This window comes from Macrobrachium nipponense, chromosome 13 (assembly GCF_015104395.2).
Source record: "Macrobrachium nipponense isolate FS-2020 chromosome 13, ASM1510439v2, whole genome shotgun sequence".
Classification (NCBI taxonomy): domain Eukaryota; kingdom Metazoa; phylum Arthropoda; class Malacostraca; order Decapoda; family Palaemonidae; genus Macrobrachium; species Macrobrachium nipponense.
The window spans coordinates 90912536-90925948 of NC_087206.1; the positions used below are offsets into that span (position 1 = coordinate 90912536).

At 43.6% G+C, this 13413-nt stretch overlaps 1 long non-coding RNA gene across 1 annotated transcript; it reads right to left on the reverse strand.

Moving 5' to 3' along the window:
- Window positions 1–2524: 2524 nt before the first annotated feature.
- Window positions 2525–5977, reverse strand: LOC135225511 (uncharacterized). The gene is made up of 3 exons (XR_010317019.1): window positions 5917–5977; window positions 3872–3980; window positions 2525–2606 (listed from the first exon to the last, which is right to left on the reverse strand). It is a non-coding gene; the product is annotated as an uncharacterized LOC135225511 (long non-coding RNA).
- Window positions 5978–13413: the final 7436 nt, after the last annotated feature.

The following is a 13413-nucleotide window of genomic DNA, read 5'->3' on the forward strand; positions in this document are numbered from 1 at the left end:
CTTCTCGCTAACGAGAAGCCGAGGCGGATCCTGGTTTAGCGGCAGAACGCTAGAACCAGGCGAGGAAGTGCCAGCCGAAGCTGGTACTCCTCTGGTCCCCGTCTTCTTCTCCTTGGTAGAAAGAAAAGACGGGCCCTGTTCCCGAGGGAGCAGGAGGACCAGCAGAAGAGCTCCCACCGAATCGCCGGAGCGAGACGGGCCCTTAGAAGGTCCCGAAGGAGCCTTCTTGGGGGAGGGGGGAAAACCCAAAGGGTTACCAGCTGGTCGCTGCAAGAGCGGCCGCTGGCCTGGCAGAGTCACCTGAGCGTCTCTCACCAGCCTTCTGCTCCGTGCCGCGTCTTGGCGCCGAGCGAACTCTGGCGCCGAAACTTGGCTGCACGGTCTCCCGAGGGAGAACGTACACTCGGGATCTCTCGCGAACGAGAGACCGAGCCGGAACCTGGCGTAGCGGCATCGCCGCTAGCACCAGGCGAGGAAGTACCAGAGCTAACCGATACTCCTCTGGTCCCCGTCTATCTCTTCCTTGCGGAAGGGGCCGGACGGGCCCCGCTCCCGAAGGAGCAGGAGGACCAGCAGAAGGACCCCCCGTCCACGAGGTGGGACGGCCCTTAGAAGTCCCGAAGGAGACTTCTTAGGGGGGAAGGCAGCCTTCTTCTTCTTCGGCTTATGGGCCTTAGAAGTCGAAGGGGAAGAGGCAGGCAGCAGACGATGAAGACGAAGATGACAGCTTTCCTCTTCTCCTCTTCCTCGTCAGCTCACGCAGGACAGTCGTCAGGTCCTCCATCCAGGCCGGAGCCGGGGTCTATTGCCGAAGCAACACGGCCGACTGCACCTGTCCGGAAGGACCTGGGACTGGGGAAGACACACCGTGGGCAGGACCAGCATGGACAGGCACAGGAACCAGGAGCGACAGGAACAGCAACCAGCTCAGGAGCGGCAGGAACAGCGGCAGCGGTAGACCCAGAAGGGACAGCCAAGCCAACAGCGGGAATCACATCAGCGGCAGGTACGGCAGGCCCAGCGATCGCCTCGTAGAATCATCGGCAGCCAGCGGAACCTGGGTCCTGGCGCCGGTCCCGGGCGCGAGCTGCTGGAACAGCGGAAGTCTGGGGCAGGCAACACGAAGAAAACAGGCGGCGGCGGCAACCCCACCTCGGTACGGCTGCGGCCCCTAGTAGCGGCAGCGGCGTCATCGACACAGCATGGGGAGTGTAGACCAGGAGGGGGGGGAGCAGCATAAGCGGCCGTGGTAGTAGTGGAGACCGCCCCAGACCTCGCTAGACGCTGCAGCAGCCCGTGGATGCTAGGCACGCCCTGCCTCCGCGGTGGTCCATACCTGTCCAAGGTCGTCTCCCCACGGATGTAGCACCTGCGGTAAAACATAGATAGATTAGTAAGAGGGGTTCCTCACGCACGGGGGGAAGACATGCCCCACCCCGAACGCAAGGAAGACCCCAAATACAAAATACAACGAAAAAGCTGAGCGGGGGGCAGGAAGGAAGACGAAGAATCGGATACCAAGGGAGTCGCGGGAGAGCTTACCGACGACTTCCTGGCAGACTTCGCTCCCCTACCCCCGCACAGCAGTGAAAAGTAATGAAAATGAAACAGAATACTGCCCTTGCGATTCACTTCATAGAACTTAAAGGGGAAAAGATCAATTCCCGGGTAAGAACGGAAACTTGATCCAATAATATGATGCTATCATAAAATATATATGAAAATGAAACAGAATACTGCACTTGCGATTTCATTTTCACACAAAAAAATCGTAAGGATCAATTCCCGGGTAAGAACGAAAATTGATCCAAATTAAATTTCATGCAAATAAAATAAATGAAAATGAAAAGAATATTGCAATTGCGAATCCACTTTCATTGCATTCTATTATACAAAATTAAAAGGCTCGTGCCGAGCGCAAACACACTCTCGGTAACGAACGCACAGGGCAAACATATATAAAGAAAAGAGTACTTACATTTTCAATTACACACTTTCGCCCACAAATACATGACTCGGTGCGAGCGCGCCCGCCCTCGGCACCGAGGCATAATTCAAGGGTTCAATTCATGAAAAGAGAGGAAATCGCCGCATCTACGGCGATAACTCCATGTTGGTTCATAATTAAGTAATGAAAATGAAAACAGTGTACTTACAGTTTCATTTTCAAGTCAAACAAACCATTAGTAGAAAAACACAATATAAACAAAGCATACGACGATTTGAAGCGGGCAGAGAGCGATGACGAACACGTCCTTCACACCCGCGGCCGAAAGCAAAAGTGATTTGTTTACCTCCCAGCCGCGCGGCGCGCGACTGTCGGACAAGCAGTTAACTACCGTTCTCCCCTTGTTCGAAGCTTACGACCGTTCCAGCTGCCGCTAGCTACTTCCTATTGTTAAAGGACCGATGGTTTGTATTACGTATCGGAACAAATAGAACTTTCTTCTGCTTTTTATCATAAGAACATACCTGAATACGACCAACACGAGGTCATCATCTGATGTTGCAGATGAATAGCTGTTTGCTCGGTCAGCTTCTTCCTGCGACTGAGCTTGGGTTGGGGTGATTCGAAGGAAATCATTGGGAAGGGTCCCCAACATAACCTGAAAATAATAATAAGATTATTTTTCAAAGATTACTAATAGGACATGACTAGGTCATTCTTCTGAAAAAAAAGGAAGAAGTTTGAGATTAACCACCTAGGAAGCAATACACCTGCCTCTTTATACAAGACAGGTTATGAGGGTTATGAAAAGAGAAGCATGAGAATTTGAATGCTTAGCAGCACAGAAGGAGAACAGTCACTGAACAAGTCATCCAAGAATTCACAACTTCCACAGAAAAGAAAATGAAAAAGGAAATGAATACATTTCAAGAAAAACAAAAGACACATTTCAAATTATGTAATTTATAAGTTGATAAATATAGTTGGGCAATTTTGAATACTTGTAGCAGCAACCATATAGTTGCTCTGATTAGGCTAAACTCAGTCCCAAAAAGCCTTACAACATTAATGATCTAATGAGCATAAAGTCCAAAGAGAAATCCTTTGTTCTCACCTGCATAGGTCAACTTCTCATATTTTAATGTAAATACTAATCTCATATTCTGCATATTAAGAAGACAACAAAAGTTTTCTGGAGCATGACAATGAGTCTACTTTTTTCCTCCTAGATACAAACCATTTGAGCTGCTTAATAGGTTTGTGGAAAGAGGTACTGATACCCTATCAGTTGCTTTAAAATAAGAGGAGCCTTAGCACCCAGAAGGACCGAGATTTCTACATATAACAGGAGTCAGTTCAGTCTGAAAGGACTATCACTAAAGAAAGATTTTCTGGAGAGAGGAATTTATTCTTCATATAAGTAACTTGAACATGACAGGATGGTGTAACAAAGTATTTCATGATGATTAAATATAATTTTCTTTCACTAATATCTATTTGGAGTTGGCCCCAGAAAAAAGGATAAACTACAAGAAGGGTAATACAGTACATTCTAGGGTGGAAGGGAAAAATTGTCTTTAACTAGCTACCTAAAAATGATCATCACTACTCAAAGGTGTCTAACAATTATGGGGATAAAAACAAGAAATTATTAAAAAATAAAAAAAACTGTCAATATGGGGATCAAGAATGACCCACATTGTTGATGAAGAAAATGTACCAACAACAATAAAATTATAAAAAAAATTGGATTAACATTAGTATGGAGACCAAAAGAAAAACTGAGTGGAGAGAGCCTAATAGCTGTCTTATTTACGAAAATTCTTAGTCTGGTTGTCTTTCAAAGTACAATACTTCAGTAATAGCTCTAATAAGGCAACAGCTCATAAGTTTGCAAGAACACACCCTTTGCAATTCACTTACAATAGACTGGTCTGGCGATGACTCCCGATATATGCGGTGTCTTCGATACCCAAACATGTTACATGGGAAAGGAATAGGAATGAAAAGTGGGAAAAACATCTAGTGCTTGCTGGAATAACAAAAAAATAATGATAACAAGTTAAATTACCATACTCATAACAAAAACAATTTTCTTATTAAAGACATCAAATCTTATGAAAGTTTCAACAGTACATACAATGGCTCTCAACATATGCAGTGGGTATGGTTCCTCAAAAATGTGTCAAACAATATGTCTTGCAGTTAGAGCACCCTCATGAAATACAGTATACATTACATGTATTTCATTATGATGCTGTCAATTTTAATTTAAGGCCAAAGTCATTAAATTTCTGTTAGCTCAACAATGAATAATTACCATACATTTCACACCTTTCATCCATAGATCATCCCTATACTGGCAACACTGCATCAGAGCCATAAATATAACACACACTTCACAGCCAATGTAAATTTTTTTTTTTTTAATTTAAAGAAATGTAACTTTACACAAAAATGGCAATGCGGATATCTTTATTATCACTATTCTAGATCTTAGGAAAATTTTGTTTCAAATATGGCCAAGTTTTCATGTGCATGTATGTACCAAAAAGTTTAAGTATAGCAATTAATATTACAAAAAATAATTCATGAGCAATTTATCATAGTTCTGTTTATCAAAGAGAGATGAACTAACAACAAAAAGGAAGGAGAGCAACTATGTAATACCCCTCTTACATTCTACAGCTGCCACATAAAGGCAAAGTCCAAGGCAAGAGGAGGAACTACTTGTGGAGAAAATATTTCAGTGCTGAGAGTCATAAACTCTTTTAGTTAACCAACATATACCTATATATCTATACATACAGAAATGATGATTGTACATGTTTTAACTAATGCTTAAATAAAAAAATCTTGATATTCTACATGTGCTGAAAATGAACAGCATATGAAGGTTGGTGATCCAGGCAGTTGTTTGTAAAGATTTTGATGTCAAGACACCACCAAAAATTAGACTGTATCTGCAAGCTGTGGAACAAAAGTAATTATGATAACTGGGAATAACCTAAATAGCAGAACTATTTTATGCACAATCATTCAGTCGTTAGGATATCTCAACACAATGTGGAAGATAGATAAAATGGTAAAGATAGTACGTTATTAATCTATTGCCTGTATTGACCTAGCATCCCAGACATAAGTACCAAATGGAGAGCCTCCAAACAGCCTATAATCAAAAACGATGAAACAAATACTACTATGCAAAATGAAAGACAATAGTGCAAGTGCATCAAAAATTATGGCCAAACAGCCTACTCACTGCTGTAAAAACATAAAATGGGCTCTTTCCAATAGTATATGGGCAGCCTATAATGTCTTTGTTAGCCCTAGGCCAGTGGTTTTCAACCTGTGGGCCATGGACAGTTTTGAGGGGGACCAATTTACCGACATCTTTAAAATGGTATTCAGAAAAATGAAAAATCTAGCAATAATGAAGACCAACATAAGCAAACAAAAAGATATAGGCTACATGAGAGAGAGAGAGAGATGAGAGAGAGAGAGAGAGAGAGAGAGAGAGAGAGAGAGAGAGAGAGAGAGAGAGAGAGAATGCTCTATGATAATACTACCTATTAACTAGGTATTGATCATCAACACACAAATCTTAAGGGCAGTGGGCCATGAGTATCTAGGGATGCCAAAAATGGGCCATGGGTACAAAAAGGTTGAAAACCACTGGCCTAGGCTGTACCGTGGTCCTGAAACTGCCTCGTACATAAGGATAACCTGGTCTGATGACTTGCATGGTTGCATACTCTACAATATAGGTAGCAATGGCCAATACCCTAACCCAGGGTAACCTAAGCCTTGCCTAGCTTAATTAACCTGGAGACTTCCATAAGTACGTTAGGTAAAGAAAGGTAGGTACTCTCAATTACCACCAACACATCACAAAACAACGAGAGCTACGCTAGATCTAGTGTCAACGATTATATTCCAAACGAATTTATGCTACACCAAGAGACTACCTAACCAGGTTACACTACCAAACACACTTGTGAACCAGACTAGTAGGTAGCTATGACTCATACTTGAGACGTCTTTCAGTTTAGGTCTCGTGATAGCTCCCAGTCCATGACATCACCAGTCTCGTTAATCTCTTCCCTTGTTAGGTCACACCTATGACACGTCCATTCACACCGTGCGTGGGCACACGACAGCCTGTCGTGCAGGGACTTCCCACCCATTTTACGAGCAAGTCTCAGAAATACCTGTTTGCGTCGCTCTTCATTCTTTTATCTGTCACCCGCAGATGCTGCCATTTTCGGCTGAATGTAAACACTGGCTGCTGCCCCTGGACTGGGTGCGTTTCATTGACTACTTCTTCTTCGCCAGAGTGACAGGAATCCGTTCACTTTTTTGCGCTTAAGGAGGCCGAGATCGTCATTATGATCTTTTTTTACATTTTGTCAATTCGCTGGATAGTATAGTCCTGTTATTAATACATTAAAATAAGCTTAATCAACGCCGCCTGTCTTGATTGACTACTTCTTCGCGAGAGTGACAGGAATCCATTCAACTTTTATCGCCTAAATGGAGGAGGAGATCGTCATTATGTTCTTTTTTTACATTTACTTCTCTAGATGGTGTGTCCTGTTAATTCATTAAAATAAGTTTAAGTCAACGCCGATTGGTTCTTTGATTGACTGCTTCTTCTTCGGGACGAGGAGTGACAAGGGAATCCGTTCCATTTTACATCCTGTGGATGTGTTGTCCTGTAATTTCAATAAAATAGTTTAGTCAACGCCGATTGTCTTTTGATTGACTGCTTCTTCTTCGCGAGAGTGACAGGAATCCGTTCACTTTTACATCTCTGGATGGTGTTGTCCTGTTTATCATCAAAATAAGTTTAGTCAACGCCGATGTCTTTGATTGATTGGATCTTCGCGAGAGTGACAGGAATCCGTTTTCAATTCTCTGGATGGTGTAGTTATGTTAATTCATTAAAACAAGTTAAGTCAACGCCACTTGCATTGATACCGTAATACAAAAATGATAGAAACAACTGCAGTGCGATTTATCTAGTTTTTCAATGTTTTCTTCTTTTTTTTTTTATATTGATGGATGCGAATCTACATTCAAGAATTATCAGCGTATGAAATACATGTAATTACTGACAAGTACCAAAAAATATGACCGCATGAAAAGTGAGAAGAAATATGCTTTGAAAGATTGGAAGATGTCTGTCTAGTTGGATGCTTATTCAGATTTTCTGGACGGTGCAGTTTTATGTTTGAGCCTCCGCGTATATTTTCGATTGCTTTACATGTAAGCTCCAATCTTCAGTACATAATCTCAAAAATGAAGCAAAAGCGTTAAAACTAGAAGTCTTTCATTGTTTATTTTAATATTGTAATTAAATCATGAGAGAGAGAGAGAGAGAGAGAGAGAGAGAGAGAGAGAGAGGAGAGGAGAGAGAGAGAGAGAGAGAGCGAGAGAGAGAGAGATTTTTTTGTTTTAATCAATTTATTAGGCCCGCCCATTCGGCGTCAGTAACATTTGAGTACATTTGGTAATACAGTAATATTGTTTACATCTACATGTAATTAAAGTTATGCCTAAAAAGAAAACAAAATAGTAAAAAATAAAGTATATACAGACATTTAAGTACATATCAAAACAGTATTGTTTACATCTACAGCACATAATGAGGGTTACACAAAGGAATACAAAATAAGGTATAGACAGATATTTAGTAACATATTAAAATAATATTGCTCATTTCTATATATCAAAGGTTATACAAATGAATTCCTAGGAATACAAAATTAAATTTAGTTGATTTCGTAGGTAGGTTGTACCTATCTTTAATCAGTATTACATAACAGCTGATTATTCAGTATCCACCAAAGTGAGGATGGCGCATGAGGATCTCATCGAGCAAATTATTATCTGTCAAGATTTTTTTACATATATCAACTACTGTGAGTCTTTGGGTAATATGTCACTAACAAGTGGACATTCCAGGCAATAGTGTTCCAGGGTGTTGGCGTTGGGTGCGTCACATAACCTACAGGAAGAGAAGTGAGGAACTTCATCTTGCTCAGCCACCTGCCAAACTGGTCGCCAACCCAGCCGAAGACGCGCACAAACAACGTTATTTTGACGAACCATGAGTCCTCTGCGGCGATACTTGTGTTGGTGAGGAAAGAAGTGATCATAATGCTGTATTGATACACTGGTGGCTCTCTCGGCATTACTACGATGATGAGTAGGTGAGCGAGCAGCTTGGCGCACCATTTTTCTGCAGCACAGGAGAGATGGACTGGGAGCATCAGCATCTGGAGGATCCAGCTGACAGGCAGCCTTTGCGAGATGGTCAACGGTGTTGTTAGCAGAAGACCCACGTGAGAGGGAATCCATAGGAAGTGCACTACCAGTGAGCTCATGTTGGCCATGTCTAGTTGCCTATGTATTTGTGTAACCAGGGGCTGGTATGCTGGCTTATGTGATGAAAGGGCTTGGAGTGTGGTTGCGAGTCGCAGATGATCAAGCCGTTGTTTCTCGTTCCGCTGTGATTAAAATAATAACTGCATCTAGAAGTCCATGTAGTTCACAATACGTGGAGCTTGATGACTCTGGGAGGCGACGGCCTATCCAGCCCCTGGCGGGGGTTCCAAAGTGGGGGAGAAAACAGCACATCCAGCACTGCCATCCTGCTGTAGGGAGCCGTCTGTGTAGAGGTGATGGGCTACACTGAGGGATGAGGATAGTCTGTCGATGGTCTCCAATGCACGTTGTTGTTGAAGTTGAGGCAAGTCAGTCTTAGAGACTGGAGTGTAAGAGATTGCTGGCACAGGAGTCTGCCAGGGTGCAAGGCCATGATCCACGTTCTCTGCCACGATGTGATGTCAAGCCCCCGAATGCTTGAACAGACAGTACTAACTAGTGTACGTCCCCCCTGGCGTAGTTGTGGACGAGGTGCATCTAGATCCAGAGAAGTTCTGATGATGTTTGAATAGTGAGGAGACAGGTGAGGGTAAATAAACAGGCATTTGATACTGAAGTAGGTGACATTGGAGTATATTCGCTCAACGAGTGGAGGGAGACGGAGTTCGTGTTGCATGTTTACAATTCGAGTGGATGCTGGACAACCTAGAATGAATCTCATTGCTTGGGTTCTGGAATTTTTTTGAAGCGGCTGTAGAGTTGATCTGGAGAGTTGACATAGTGCAGGGGAAAGATAATCTACCACTGAGCGGATGAAAGCAATATATATGTTTCTGGCAACTGGGATAGATACTCCTGCAGAATAATTAGTAAGCCACTTGAGAGGAGTCAGGCGTCGCTGTAACCGGGCCAGCAGATCTTGAACAATGGGATGTACTCTCTGTCTTGCTGGAATGGATGGTGTAATTCGCACTGGCGCTCCCAAATAAAATATACTGTGTGCATAAAGGTACATTGTTCCCCACAGTAAATTCTGGTAAATTCCTGCTGGCCTTGGGGAGAGATTCTACTTTTTCCTGGGGAGATGATAAGACCACAGGAGGATGCTGATTCGTAGAAGGAAGAAAGGAAAAGCGTTGCAAGTGATCCGGGGAGGTTGAATGAATGCAAATATCGTCTGCGTAGCAAGTGATGGTTGTGTTGTATTAGGAAGTAAGGAAAGAAGGCGATGTAGGAGGATATTAAATAAAAACGGACTAAGTACCCCCCCTTGTGGAGTTACCAAGTTCAAGTTCCCTTTGCAGTGCTCAATGCTCCCTTAAACAGCACACGAGAGACTCTATTTCGAAGATATCCACGTATCCACCTCAAAAGGTTTCCCTTGATTCCAAAATCAATAAGCTGGTCTAAAATAATGTCTCTATTGCAACATCAAATGCACTTTTTCAAATCAATGAAGGCTACAACACTGGTTGGGGAGAGATGAGTGTAGAGCTCCATGAGACAAGATGTGTTCCTCGTTGGGGTAGGAAGCCGTATATTCTAGATGAAAGCTTATCTTGCAGCCGGAACATAAGGCAGTGAGAGGAGGATACGTTCAAATACTTTGCAGAAACAGGAGGTGAGGGAGATAGGACGAAATTTGTCAGTGCCAGGCTTGGGAACGGGTATAATTTGTACTATGAGTCCATGCTAGGGGCACATATCCCAGGCAGAGGCAGAGGTTGTAGAGCCGGAGGAGAGGGTTGCCAGGTATTTTTATATGAGTGTGCAAAGGACTGCATAGGTGATGCCATCATCACCAGGAGCTGACTTTTTACTCCTTGCTAAGGCACGTCGTAGCTCTCCCTTAGTTATGGGTACATCGTCCTCTTCATCACTGCTTAGTAAGGTGGAACTGAGACGTAAGGCACGATGGTTTTTATGTGAAGAGAGAGAGTCTTGTATATGAGCTGGAAGGTTGATGGTTCGTGACTGTGCTGACCACTCATCAATAAGGTCCTGTGCATACTGAGCAGGGCTGTGGTGGAGGACACTGGGAGTTTCTTCTTCACAATCCTGTTGATGAGGTGCCACATGAAACCGATGCTTGTTTGATGGTTGATGCTGTCTGTTAATTTGTAGCCAGGCAATCTGTTGTACACATTGCTGTAGAGCAACTAGATCATCTCTCGATAGTTGATACTGGTGCAGAGTCTCAGGACTTGGTTGTCTCATAAAGGCAAGGCCATCATCCATCGCCTTCTTTTCTGCCTGAGAAATTTGATATTATCCAGTGTCATAGCACCAACACGATGCCTGATATGAGGCTTTCTGATATATTGTGTGTGGAAAGCATGTGTGGTACTAACAAGTAAGGAGTAAAGTTTTCTCCGGACAGTGGAGGTCAAATGTGGGTCGAAGGTTAGTCATATATGAAATGTACGTAGGCTGGTACTTAGGCGGAATTGTGATGCAAGTGCGATTGTGTATTGGAGTAGGTGTAGCGGGAAGGGAATATTGGATGCTGAGACCGAATGTGATCAGAGAAGAGCGTAGGAACCGTTACACAATTGACTCGGAAGGTACGAGTCCACAGGTCAAGATGTGATCCAAAGTACCACCTCGTGCATGCGTAGATCCACCAGTGTCCCAACGGGTCAGTTGATTTCGACGAATGTATCCTAGAAGTAGGTTCCCGTTGCGGTTCACAGTGCCAGCAAGATCTCCCAAGTCTGGATGACGGGCATTAAAAATCTCCCATGTAAACCATACCACGAAGGGTTGGGGCTGGAAGCTTGGTTGTATTTATCCTACCTGGTGCTGCATATACATTGCACAGTCGTATGGTGCCTCCGCCAACAGTAATCTCAAATAATTGAAATGTTGTATCTTCATCCTCAGAGTTTGGGAGAGGTCTATGCTGAATTGAAGTGCGTATAATAGGTGATGAGGCCATGTCTTACTAAATGGACGTAGGACACATAGCCAGTGAGCGAGGGAGCTTCTTCCCTTGGCTGAGCATTACCAACAAAAGCTTCCTGAATTAGAATAACATCTGGGTGGTGACTATGTACAATTCCTTAAGTGCAGAAAGTTTTGCCCAGTTTGTAATACCACAGGCATTCCATGAGATGATATTAAGCTTTACTTGGTTATCGAACATGTCCCTTGGAAGAACGGCGACTAGATAAAGAGGCAGTGGTAACACGGTATGAATTGGTGGTGTATCACGTGGCAATGGTCCTGTATGGGGATTAGTAAACACTCTCAAGACGTTGTAGCAAGTGAGTCAAGTTCTCAGTGAGTGTAGTAACTGATGTGATAACAACCTGCTGAGCTTCAACAAGAGATTGTAGTGTGTTATCATTAGTAGCAAATTTAGAAGTTAGATTGTCAAAGGAGGTTACGAGACTGTCGATGCGAGTGTCCATGCTCTCTAAACGAGATTCAATGGCTTCAAAACGTGATGTAAGGGAGTCACACCGAGACTTGAGGACATCTACAGCATTACGAAGTGTAGTCACTTGTGAGGAGGCAGTAACAGTGGGTTTGATTGATGGCACTGGAAGCTGTTGTGCAATAAGCTGGTTCGATGCAGAGCCTGAACGCTGGTACAGCCATGCCACACATTGACTCCAGGCTCATTACATTCTCAGGCATTTCCAATGCGAGGAGTCCGGTGTAGGTAGAGGTAATGAGCTTGATGTTGATGCCGAAGAACTGTCAACACTGTGGGTGGTGGTACAGGGGCCGATGAGGGCAGGTCCGACTGTCATGCTTTTCAGGGGCAGCACAAAATGCACACTTTTCAGGGGCAGCACAGTATCATGTGATGTGACCGATACCCCAGCATTTGAAGCACCACGGCTTTTCGTCTGGCATTCTGCGTAGTTCACATGATGGTAGACAAGGGAGGAAGGAGAAGTTAACAAAAGGCGGGGGTGGATCTGGGTGGCTCCAAGTAATGACAATACGATTGATGGACTTCCCATCACTGTAGGAAACGACGTACAGTGTGCACCCTTCCAGTTCCTTAGCTAATGAAGGGTCTACATCCACAGGATATCGAGTGATGAGATATGTAGGGAACTTAACGGGGTCTGTTTACCTCATCCTGAACATCTAACACAAGTGACAGAACCTCACCACCCTTGACCCTGTTTATGATATCAAGGCGATGCCTCGAAATGTACAAATCGAGAAGTGACCGCAGACATTTTAACTTCAGCCAATTCCCGATCGAGGCTGAACATCTTGGTAACCTCCGATAGCCAGCGAAGCTTCACATTAACCCCCGGATTCTCTCTAAATAAGAGCTTTATGTATTCAGCGCGTGGGAGCAAAGGCAGGGAGAACAGTTTTTGTAGCCATGGTAGGTATAATCTGAAAAGCAGGTCTAGGCAGGGGGAATTATTTAGAACTTTATTTTGAGAGGAGGAAGCATCACACTTTGTAGTTTTGCAGCAGGGGATGATGGCTCATTACTGCTATCTGAATCATGCTCCATACATCGTTTGTTGGAGGTATAGGTATGGTCCATGAGACTAGGAGCTGCACCAGCAGGGATCAACTTATGAGATTTAGTAGAGACAAGTCGTGGCCAATGTTCCTGTGTAAGCAGATGTTCTTCAACATTATCATCACTTAGAGCAAGGTCCTCCTCAACATCAGCGAGAGTACCAGGTCCCGAGAATTCCATAGTCATTATCTACTGGTGTTTTAACAATGCCCGTATCTAATTTCGTTTCTATGGTACAGTAACATTGCCATGACAGGGATAACCACGTCACATACTCTGTACTGCGCATGCGCGGTTTAGGAAAAATTTGAAAGTAGTGGTATGGCCGAGTGAACGAGATTTTTAATCCTAAATAAAGTCTAAGTTCAAAAAACTCGTAAACACACTAATGGTCATAGCACTGACCACTAAGTGCTACCACAGCTTTCAGTCAATTCTAGGTGATGTAGATCTTCGTATCTCCTAAATAATCGAGAAAGTTTTCAGAGCATACAAATGCGCTTGTTGACAAAGTCCAAGTCTTCTTCTTCCCCCCAGAGAGAGAGAGAGAGAGAGAGAGAAGGTAGCTGAATAC